Raw genomic sequence first — 11,853 nt, forward strand, 5'->3', positions numbered from 1 at the left:
TTAGAAGTGTTACTTAGTAATCAATGTTTCAATATTCTATCTTGGTGAGAGATGATCTAGATATTAAATAAATACCTATGTTAATTAATTCAAATTAAAATCAGTGTAAGGTTTCAAGTTACCTAAAAATCTTGGAAATAATCTTTAAGCTGACATACTAAAAACTGCTACAGTAGAACTGAAAGTTTGTCAGAATAGTCCTTCAATGTGGTTAAACACAAATTTAAATTTTTCATAATCTTAAACATTAAGTAGAAGTAATGTTACTTATTTGATTAGTAAACCTGTGTGACTTTAGGAAGAAAGTACTCAGTGGAATATAAACATAGGATTGTATTACATTTCACAATGATAAGTCAGAGAAAATATAATCATTTTTGTTAAATTAGTCTCATTTGCCAAAGAGTTACCTAAATCATGCAAATTTGGTTTCTTAAAAGATTTTTTAGTTTGTTTTTATAAAAAATATGTCTAAAACCTAGCACATTAAAAGTATTAGAACGTCGGCGCTCCCTGCTCCCCGCCCGCCGCCCGCCGCCCGCCGTCCTCCGTCGGTTCTCTCCTTAGTGTGCCGCCCTCTCCGAGCTTGCGACTCGTGGACAGGCGTCCTCGGCGCAGAGACCGGACTGCGAGTCGTCGCCTAAGTACCTTTCATCTGAGAAGTTCAAGGCACTTGTAGAACTTCTGCCGCACAGGCCGCGGGTCTTGCAGCACATTTGTAAGCATGGCTGACATCCGGAAGAAACTGGTGATTGTTGGTGATGGAGGCTGTGGCAAGACTTGTTTGCTCATCGTCTTTAGCAAGGACCAGTTCCCAGAGGGGTATGTACCCACAGTGTTTGAGAGCTATGTGGCAGATATCGAAGTTGATGGAAAGCAGGTAGAGTTGGCTTTGTGGGATACAGCTGGGCAGGAAGATTATGACCGCTTGAGGCCTCTCTCCTATCCGGACACTGATGTTATACTGATGTGTTTCTCCATTGACAGCCCTGATAGTTTAGAAAATATCTCAGAAAAATGGACCCCGGAAGTCAAGCACTTCTGTCCCAATGTGCCCATCATCCTGGTTGGGAACAAGAAGGATCTTCGGAATGGTGAGCACACAAGGCGGGAAAGAGCCAAGATGAAGCAGGAGTTGGTGAAACCTGAAGAAGGCAGAGATATGGCAAACAGGATGGGGCTTTGGGGTACCTGGAGTGTTCAGCAAATACCAAAGATGGAGTGAGGGAGGTTTTTGAAATGGCCAGGAGAGCTGCTCTGCAAGCCAGACGTGGGAAGAAAAAATCTGGGTGCCTTGTCTTGTGAAACCCTGCTGCAAGCACAGCCCTCATGCGGTTAATTTTGAAGTGCTGTTTATTAATCTTAGTGTATGATTACTAGGCTTTTTCATTTATCTATAATTTACCTAAGATTACAAATCAGAAGTCATCTTGCTACCAGTATTTAGAAGCCAACCGTGATCATTAATGATGTCCAACCCACCTGACCACCCGGGTCCTTCTGACACCGTTCTAACAGCCCTCCTCTGCTCTCGCACCTGACATACCAGGTGCTAATTCAAGGAATTTCTTAACTTCTTGCTTCTTTCTAGAAAGAGAAACAGTTGGTAACTTTTGTGAATTAGGCTGTAACTACTTTATAACTAACATGTCCTGCCTGTCATCTGTCAGCTGCAAGGTACTCTAGTGAGTCCCTACTTCAGAGCTTTGCTCCTTAACAGATTTTATTGTCATAGCTCTGTGATGGGCATCCAGTTTTTTTTTGAAAATGCTCATCCAAAAAGGCCCAAGTCTATGCAGCTGTGGCAGAGTTACAGTTCTGTGGTTTCATGTTAGTTACCTTATAGTTACTGTGTAATTAGTGCCACTTAATGTATGTTACCAAAAAATAAATATATCTACCCCAGACTAGATGTAGTATTTTTTGTATAATTGGATTTCCTAGTACTGATATTTGTCATCCCTGCAGAAAGTGTATTAGTTTTTTAAAAAAGAAAGTGTATTTGAAAATAAAGTCAGATGGAAAATTAAAAAAAAAAAAGTATTAGAATGTCAACTTCCTTACTTGGGGGGAACTCTAGTAAATTTAGTTCTATATAACTCCTTAAAGAGGCTACATAATATAATAGTAACATCCAGAAGTAGAAAAATGTTATACACACAAAGGTCCTTCTGAACTATGAGCCCATAGACAGACACATAGACACAGAGAAAACTTTCAACTTTAGTTTGAGAGTTAACACAAGTTACAGAACTCACCAGTGTATATCAAAGAGCTCTTCCCTTCCCAATAGATAGAAATTCTTTATTGATTTGGTCTCAAGATAGACAAATAAACAGGAAAGACTATTAGATTCTCTGGTATCTCTCACCCAGAGACAAGGTCTCTATAAACCACTAACCTTTTCACAGAGATCACCAAATGGTCAGACCATAAAACTCACTGGGGAATAATTTGTCAGCTGTGTGCAAACTAAATATAAACCCAAGTGCAACTAGCATAGAGCAAAATTAAAACTAGAAAAAAAGAAAGAAAATTCTATTGTCACTCTGATTTTATCTCAGGGAGCCAAGAATGAGGCATCTGGGTTTAAATAATCCAAGAGTTGCATTTTGCCGGCAACAAATTTTATCTGGCTTTGGTAAATAAAACTGTTGCATAACTCAGTAAAAATCCCCCAAAAAAGTAATTCTCAGGCAAAGGTAAAATCACAACTCTCTTAATCAGATACCTACAGAAGGCATGGTTCTGAGTAACCATGGACTCACTACTTGAAAACATATTAGTCATACTAGGGAATACAATAGGATTGGAGGCCTGTTCCTAACTGTGGTGCAAAAAGTGGGCAAAAGAAGAGAATGAGTCTGGGCTTCAAATTCCCAGTTCAAGATTTTCATAAATATCCTGAAAAATTCTCTATCTGAAAAACAACAAACCACCTCACCCAAATCTTTATCTCCTAGAGCTTCATGCCTGGGATTTCCAAAAACCAAACCCAGAGTCTCATACAGTGAGGGGTTGAATTCCAACTCAAGTTGAATCCCCAATTTATCAGAGTATCTAATGCAAGTAAATTGTTGGGAAAGAATGAGGTCCTGATCATTGGAATAGGGGCAGGTGGGGGTATCCTAAGGAAGCTATAAATCTTGAACCCCTAAACTCTGCTGAGTCCTCTTTGTCCCCTAGGTACACTCCTTTTATCCATGCCTGAGGAGGTTAGCCTTTCTTTGCCTTGAAAACCCACCATGGCCTCCCCTGAGATAGAAGCCTTTTAAGACGTTGCTGATTTCCCTTGAGGCCCATCCTTGGTGTCTCTCTTTGTTTCTAGATCTAGACTTAAGTCCTAGAGGCCACAAAGGTTGTGTGACTCACATCAAAGCACACTATATATGAAAAAACTCATCATTGTTCCAATGTATACAGACAAAAATATGAAGAATATGTATGGAGATGGATTTTAAGGATGTGATAATGGATGGTAAGGATGTTAATGGTGGGAGAAAATAAAGTTGCATCATGTTTAATTCTTTGGTATGAGCCTAAGAAGAGATTCTGGGTACAAAGTTTTAGTTTAATAGGTTTCAAAAGGGCTCTATTAGTTTGATTGGCTAACACATGAACCTGAAGGTAGCCTACACCAAAAGTTGAAATGCTACAAGTTCTTTGTTAAGTTATAGAGGAAGGTATCCAAAACCTTGGGGAGACTGGAATATTAGAGTGAATTTATCATGTAAGATCCACTTATCAACCCTGGGAGAGCTCAGGGAACATATGTTTCACCATTATGAGAAGTGAATTTGTGACGGAAGCCTCACATTTTTTTTCTTTAAAGATTTTGTTTTTAAGTAATGTCTACACCCAGTATGGGACTTGAAATCACACCCCTGAAACCAAGAGTCACATACCCCACCACTAGAGCCAGCCAGGTGCCCCATGGGAACCCCACATCTTTGAAGATCTCTGTGAATGCATTTCTATGTAGGTCAGAAATTATAGTGAGACAGCTACCAAATAAGGGGGGTCCCTAAACAGAATGGGGTAATTGGATCCCATAGTGGCAAGGACCCAGTGGTAGCACATAATTGCCAGACAAGGTAGATGTGACTGTTGTAAATGGATGCCAGAGTCAAAGCAAGTAATCAGAATAGTCTAACTTGTAGAAACTTAGTGCATTTGGCTGGTTGATCATGGTGTCCCAAGCAAAGAAATAAATGGTGAATTTATTCCTACCTGATCTATCTAAGAGAAGGGGTTCTAGGTTGTGAACTCAACTTGATTTACCAAAGCAGAGAGTTACTGCCCCTCAATCAATTCTCAAACTTGAGCAAGTTTAAAGAAACAGAACCCTTAGAAGGAAGAACAGGCCAGGTCCCCTCAAGGAAGGACCCTGCTATATTGACAAAAATATATACTGTTGATCTTACTTTCACCTTCCCCAAAAGGAAAGTGACTATATTTTGGGAAAGGAAAACAATTCCCCCAGTTCCAATGTGTAATTGGAATATATATACTCAGCAACTGACATAGTCCCCACATAGGCTCCCTGACTTGTGGCATAAGAGCTTTAATGATAAGAAAGACCTGCTTCAACTTCTAAAAGGAGTGAGACATCACCTAGTGGGACTCTTTGGATTTGTGAGGCCACTTTTGTGAGTAATTTGAAAAACTGCAAGTTCTGAATACACCCATAATAAAAGAAGGCTCTACAAAACCAGGCCTGCCCAAAATGTCTCTGACACTTAGGCCATATGACTTAGTAGATCCAATGGTGCTTGAGGTGCCAGTGGCAGGTAGATATGATATTTGGAGTCTTTACAGAGCCCTATGATGAATTTTATCTCAGACTCCTAGAATTTTGGAGCAAAATTCTGTTATTTTGGGTGGAAAACTATTTTCTTTTTGAGAAAGAGCTTTTGGCTTACTATTAGAGCTTACTACAGACTGAACACTTAACTATGAACCACCAAGTTACCATATGAACTGAACTGCCCATCATGAATTATATGTGATCTGACCTGCTAAGCCATAAACATGGGCATGCACAGCAGTACTCCATCATCAAATGGAAATGGTATATATAAATTGAGCTTGAGCAAGCACTAAAGGCACAAGTAAATTGCATGAGGAAATGACCCAAATGCCCATGACCCCTACTTATGCTGCATTACTGTCTCTCTCCAAACCTATACTTATGACCAGAGGGACAGTTGCCTATGAATAACTGATGGAGAAATAGGAAACTGGATGCTGGTTCATAGATGGTTCTGCACACTACTCAGACACTTTCTAAAAATGGGCAGCTATACTGCTATAGCCACTTTCTGGACATCCCTAAAGGAAACTGGTGAAGGAAAATTCTCCCAGTTGACAGATTTTTCAACAATGCACCTGAGGTTTATTTTTCCTGGAAGAAGAAAAGGCCACATGTATGATTCTATATCAACATATATGCTGTGGCCAATGATTTGGCTGAATGGGAAGGGACTTGAAAAATAAGATAATATATAAATTATTGACAAGGAAGTCTTGGGAAAAGTTGTATGAATACATCTCTTTGAATAGGAAATGATATGATGAAATTTCTGTCCCATGTGAATGCTCATGAAAGGGTAGTGCCAGCAGGGGATGGTTTTAATAATGAAGTGAATAGAATAACCTATTCTGAGATCCCCTTCAGCTTCTTTCCCCAGCCACTTGTATCATTGTCTAATTGACTCATGAACAAGATGACTGTGGTGATAGGGATGGAGACTATGCACTTCCACCCACCAGGGCTGACCTGACATACAGTCATTGCTACTCAGACATGGCTGAGTATTCAAATTGACAACAACAGAAACCAATACTTAGTCCCTGATATAGCACTATTCCCTAGGGTGATCTGCCACTTACCTGGCGACAGATTGGTTTCATTAGAATGCTTCTATCATGGACACCCAGTGCTTTTCTCTTAATGGAATAGACACTGAATTTGGATATAGATTTGCTTTCCAAATACCCATATACCATCACAAAACCCTTAAAAGTGGGGAAAAAAGGAGATGAAAAGGCCAGGGTAATACCATGTGGGAATATCCTATAATTGCTTCTTTTGAACATGGAGAAAAGAGGCAATGAGCCAAGGAATGTAGGGGCTTCTAGAAGCTGAAAAAGGCACAGCAATGGATAATCTTCAGAGCCTCCAAAAAAGGAATGCAGCCCTGCTTACACACACCTTAGTTTGAACCCAAAGAGATCTGTGTTATACTTCTGACTCTGGAACTGTAAGTTCTAAATAAGTATGTTGTTTAAAGCCACAGTAGTTGTACTAATTTGTTAAAGCAAAAAAGCAAAAATAGAAAACTAATTCATTGTTCACTTAGAAGTTATTACCAACTATATATATGTATATATGTGTGTGTGTATATATATATATATATATATATATATATATAGTTTTACATACATAAACATCTATATTTATATCTATGTATCTTATCTATCTATCCATCCATCCATCCTTTGAAAATGGGCACTGTGTCATGTTCTTTTTTGTATAAATCAAGGTCTAGCACAATGCCTGTTCCGTAGTAGGCAATCATGCCTTCGGCTGCATAAGAGAATAGAGAGCTCAATACTTTCATCTTTAAGATATAGGCTGCCAAAGCTGCTTATAAATATTCTTTAGTATACAGAAGTTGCTTCCATCTTACTTTTTTCCCCTTCTTTTCTCACCCCCTTGCAACTCCATTTTGCAATAAATCTGGATTTCTTCTGTATTTTTTATTGGGAAGATGCTTAATCAATCGCAATATATCAGACTGAGCAATGAAATAATCTAGGGGTACCTGGGTAGCTCTGTCAGTTAGGCATCCAGCTCTTGGTTTTGGCTCAGGTCATGATCTCAGAGTTGTGAGATGGAACCCCAAGTTGGGCTTTGCACTCAGCAGAAATTCTGCTTGAGATTCTCTGCCTCTCCCTCTGCCCCTCCCCCACTCAGTCTCTCTCTCTCTCTCTCTCTCTCTCTCTCTCCCTGTCTGTCTCTGTCTCTTTCAAATAAATGAATGAATGAATGAATGAATAAATAAATAAATAAATAAATAAATAAAATCTAAAAAGAAAAGAAAGAATCTAATAATGTAATTTCACATTTTTGGATATTTACTATATCTAGTTTTTGTGTGTGTGTGAATTCATTTAATCTTTTTCCAAATGACTTAGTGTTTAGTTTCCTCAAAGTTTTCTAGCTGACTTGGCTGCCTTCATTAATTAGTCCATTTATTCCACAGCCTTTGAATACTGATTTTGTGGCAGATGCTGTCCTCAATTCAGAGAGCACAGCACCTAACACAGTGTTCAGTGCAAGGTCCCTGTCCCATTTCACATTGCCATATTCATTTCTTATACTGTGCCCCCTGAAGCCTCTGATCCAGGTACTATTTCTCTCTCTCTCTCTCTCTCTCTGTGTAGACAGAATTCAAGGCTGCTTAGATTATTCTTTACTTAATAGAAGTCTTCACTGTGGCTACATTCTGAAGAATATTCCTTAATTAGGTAATAAGCATGTTACTTTATTGTTAAAACAAAGAGCTCTGCATGTATGTAATGATGGTTTTTAATTATAATCAGAATTGTCTGCCAGGCATTAATCAATACAGTCCTTGGATATAAAAAGCAAGAGGGAAAAGCAGAGAATCTTCAAGAGAGTGAAAGAAATAATCATTAAATGTTATTAGATCAATGACCATGGGAAGCTCATTCTTTGTATAATAGCTGATGTTTCAAACACATATTGATTCACCTTTGTAACAATTATGTTGGATGCAGGGGCAGAGGCAAGTCCTGGAATAGAGAATCAACAAATCTCAGGCATCTCTTCATGCCTCAAAAGACACATAAGTGTCAAATGTTCACACTTGGATGGGCAATCTGTTCTCCAACTGGCTGGAGGGGGAGCTTTGCTTTGATACACCCTGCCTTATGTGTTTTGTTTAATCATTCATGGCAAAATATCTGATGCTAATGTTTCTGTTGCTTACCTTCAGCCCTTCAAATTAATATTAGCTGTATCACAGATCCTTTCCCTTTGGATGCTTAGCCTCTTTAGACAAGCTTACTGCAGAAGCCATCCTTCCTACATTATTTATTAAAGCATGATAAGGTAAAGTAATTACATTATCAGATATCTCTGTCGTATTTGAGCAATAAGGCACCATAATAATAGTATAAGACATCTTGGAAGGAAGATATAATTACCACAAGGCAATCACACTCCTGGGGATTATAGGAGCTTGGATACATGTCTTCCCTTATAATGCCCTAAGGATGTGATTATCTCAAGAAGAGAGAGAGAGAAAGAGAGAAACCCAGTGAATAATGTTGTATTCTGCTCTACAAAATTTATAGGAAAGGGCAAAAGTGTATTTCATATGAGTATGTGATGTGGCTGTTTAGAATATTTGAACAGCAGTTTCAAATGAGCTGAACTATTTGTAGAAGTTAACCTGTCTCTTCAGGAATCACGTAGGCCACTCTAAGTCATTTTGTAAAGCCAGATTGAGCTCAGAGATGCATTAGAATTTTAGCTTGCTTTAAATGTTAGGAAAGTGGTTTGATGGGGCTACTAATTTCTAGCTGGCTCAGTGCATTAAGCTTTCTATTCTCTTGCTAGCTGGTAAGGTGTGGACTCATCATTCAGGCTGCTATTGACATTTCTTGCCTGGTGGCACCAAAATGGAAAACAAAGAGGTGTTTTTAAATTATCCCACCAAATCTGAGGAAACCATGTTTCAGTTGTGGTTAAATTGAATTTCCAGGCTGAAAGAAGAGTAAAGAATGAGTAAAGCAAATGTCGACCAGCCTGAGGTCACATCTACATCCTGAATGCTCTGCGAGAACTCAACCAAGTCTTTTATAACTAAACCAATTGAAGAATTTTCTGATCTACAAGAATTAAAAATAAATATTTCCAAAAATTTGCATTAAGATTTTTTTCTAAAGAGTATTCTTCAGGGACTTAAGATAGAACCCCAAGATAAATTACTAGAATTAACTTTTAAACCTTATCACAAAAGTATTTTAATCAGCAAAAGCTAGAGCCTTCTGTAACAAAAGATATTCAGGTAAAAAATGGAAATTCTGTTAAAAATGGGCTTTTGATCAAATAATTTGAAACATCTGGCTAGACAGAAATGTCTAGCTGTTGACTGATGACTTCATTCTGGAGACATGTTCTGTGACACCAACACACCTAACAAGATAAATGTTTTAGTGCACTATTTTTGTTTGGAATACTTGTAAAATTTCAATGTCTAAAAATCACATAAAAATTCAGTAGCTTTATTGAGTTGACTTATTTAAGTGTCATCTAGATTCAGATATCATGTGGATTTGGCATCATGCAATATCACTCAGAATCATACTTATCTATTATGTATAAAGCATGGGTTCATTGAGCAGTGAAAAAAGAAAGAAATTGGAGCACAGGGAATCCTGAGCAAGGGAGACTCATTAAATCTCTGTGATTGAAGAGTTTCAGCTGTGATGAGATCTCATTTCTGGTGTATTTGGGTCTTGAACTAGGTGCTGAGAACACAGTAGGAAATTAGACATTGCCCTTGCCCTGAAGAAGATCAACATCCTATTTATTTCTCTTTTATTCTTAGTTCTCACTGCATGTCAAATTCTTTATATGAATAAATTAATCTAAATTTGCACAACAAGTCTATGCCATAGTTATTATTATCTTTATTTCAAAGGTGAAGAAATTGAGGTGGAGAGAGTTAAAGTAATGTGTTCAAGGTCACACAACCCAGAAGTCAAGTATGGGACATTGAACTGACCCAAGTGGATCTGGAACTCATATTTTAACCACATATAACCTATAGGCTTCAAGTTAAAGAATAGATGTTCAAATTAAGATGGGAACTAAATTGTTTCAGGTGTATGATAAACATATATAAAAAACACAATTGGGGGAACCACACTCAATTTTATAGTGAGTGAATGGAGAACCAGATTTATAAAGGAAATAATTATATTTCCCGAATCACAATTTACAAATTGGTAGATAGAGGATAGGAAAATATATAGTTTTGACTTCACTCTGACATTTCATTTAAAACAGGTTAATAGTATCATCACACAAATAAATATAGTTTGTGTCATGGTCCTAAGCATTCACTTTCTGATGAGTGGATGATATAAAAACTGAAAGTTTACTGTGCACTACCAGAATCCTTTCCATTAAGGATTATTATAAAAAGGGAATCACAAACCAGCTACAAATTCTGAGACTTTACAACCAAGACAACTCAGGAATGTGTCATAGGTTGCATTACTAGCACAATATTTTTTAATGATGGATTTTTGCACAATAGAGTCAGACCCTTTTGCAAATGTCAATAAGTGGTGTAAAATTAACTGTGGACTCTCATATTAGGGGCAAGAAAAGGTACTTTTTCATTTGTGCATTTAATGAAGACTATGTACTGCTATGTATGTCAGGCTAAATACTATAAATGAAACTGGAATAAAGGTCCATCAAGGCCTTAAAATTATTGATTCCCCATTTTAGAGGTCAAAGAAGAAATGAGGATAGGGCTGGGATGGAGGATATTTTGAAAGGGGTAATTAGCACCAGGATTCTCCTGCTTGAGAAGGAGATGGAATATCAACATTGTCACTTGCTGAAGAAAGGTAAACGAACATCCAAAATCTGCTGTGGTGATTGAGTGGTGACTGACAACCTAGACAAAAACTTCCAGGATATCTTTGGTACAGAATCAAGATCATTATACTTAATTGATGCAGTGGGGCTGACTCTCAGGGAAGGATGGGTATGTTTTTGTGAAAAATGTTGAACAAATAAATCCAGCTAGATTTGACTTCCTTGGATTATTGAATAAATAAATAAGTAAATGGGTAACTTAAATCTATACCATTGCGGTTTTGTTGCAAGTTTAATTTCTTTTTTTTTTTTAAGATTTTATTTATATTTTATTTATTTATCAGAGAGAGAGAGAGAACAAGCACACAAGCAGGGGGAGCATCAGGCAGAGGGAGAAGCAGGTTTCCTGCTGAGCAAAGAGCCCAATGCGGTATTCGATCCCAGAACTCTGGGATCATGACCAGAGCTGAAGGCAGATGCCTAACTGGCCGACCCCGGGGCATCCCAACAAGCTTAATCTTTTTTTAAATATTTTATTTATTTATTTGACATAGAGATCATAAGTAGACAGAGAGGCAGGCAGAGAGAGAAGGGGAAGAAGGCTCCCCACTGAGTAGAGAGCCTAATGTGGGGCTCAATCTTAGGACTCTGAGGTCATGACCTGAGCCAAAGGCAGAGGCTTAACCCACTGAGTCACCCAGGTGCCTCAACAAAAGCTTAGTTTTTATTTATTTTTTATTTTTTAAAAAGATTTTATTTATTTTTTTGACACACACAGAGAGAGAGATCACAAGTAGGCAGAGAGGCAGGCAGAGAGAGAGGGGGAAGCAGGCTCCCTGCTGAGCAGAGTGTGATGTGGCGCTTGATCCAGGACATGGGATCATGACCCAAGCCGAAGGCAGAGGCTTAACCCACTAAGCCACCCAGGTACCCCCGAACTTCATTTTTAAAAGAATTCTGAAGGATAAGTTCTTTTCTTCCCTTCAAATTCCAGTAAGAGATCTTTTGTCATGATGACATGAATATACACATTTCCAGGTACATTAGGATACTTAATAGGCTGTATTTGGTGGGGGGGAGACGACCTTCTGAAGGCTGTAATAAGAGAAATGATCATTCCAAAAATATATTAAGTATTCATAATATGTAAGGCAAACTGCTAAGCTTTATAAGAAATATGAAGATGCTTACTTACTTCTATGATT

At 38.0% G+C, this 11,853-nt stretch overlaps 1 pseudogene; it reads left to right on the forward strand.

Moving 5' to 3' along the window:
• The first annotated feature begins 621 nt into the window (after positions 1 to 621).
• LOC132023939 (transforming protein RhoA-like) lies at positions 622 to 1,907 on the forward strand (annotated as a pseudogene).
• The last annotated feature ends 9,946 nt before the right edge of the window (positions 1,908 to 11,853 follow it).

Source organism: Mustela nigripes, chromosome 8 (genome assembly GCF_022355385.1).
Source record: "Mustela nigripes isolate SB6536 chromosome 8, MUSNIG.SB6536, whole genome shotgun sequence".
Taxonomy (NCBI): domain Eukaryota; kingdom Metazoa; phylum Chordata; class Mammalia; order Carnivora; family Mustelidae; genus Mustela; species Mustela nigripes.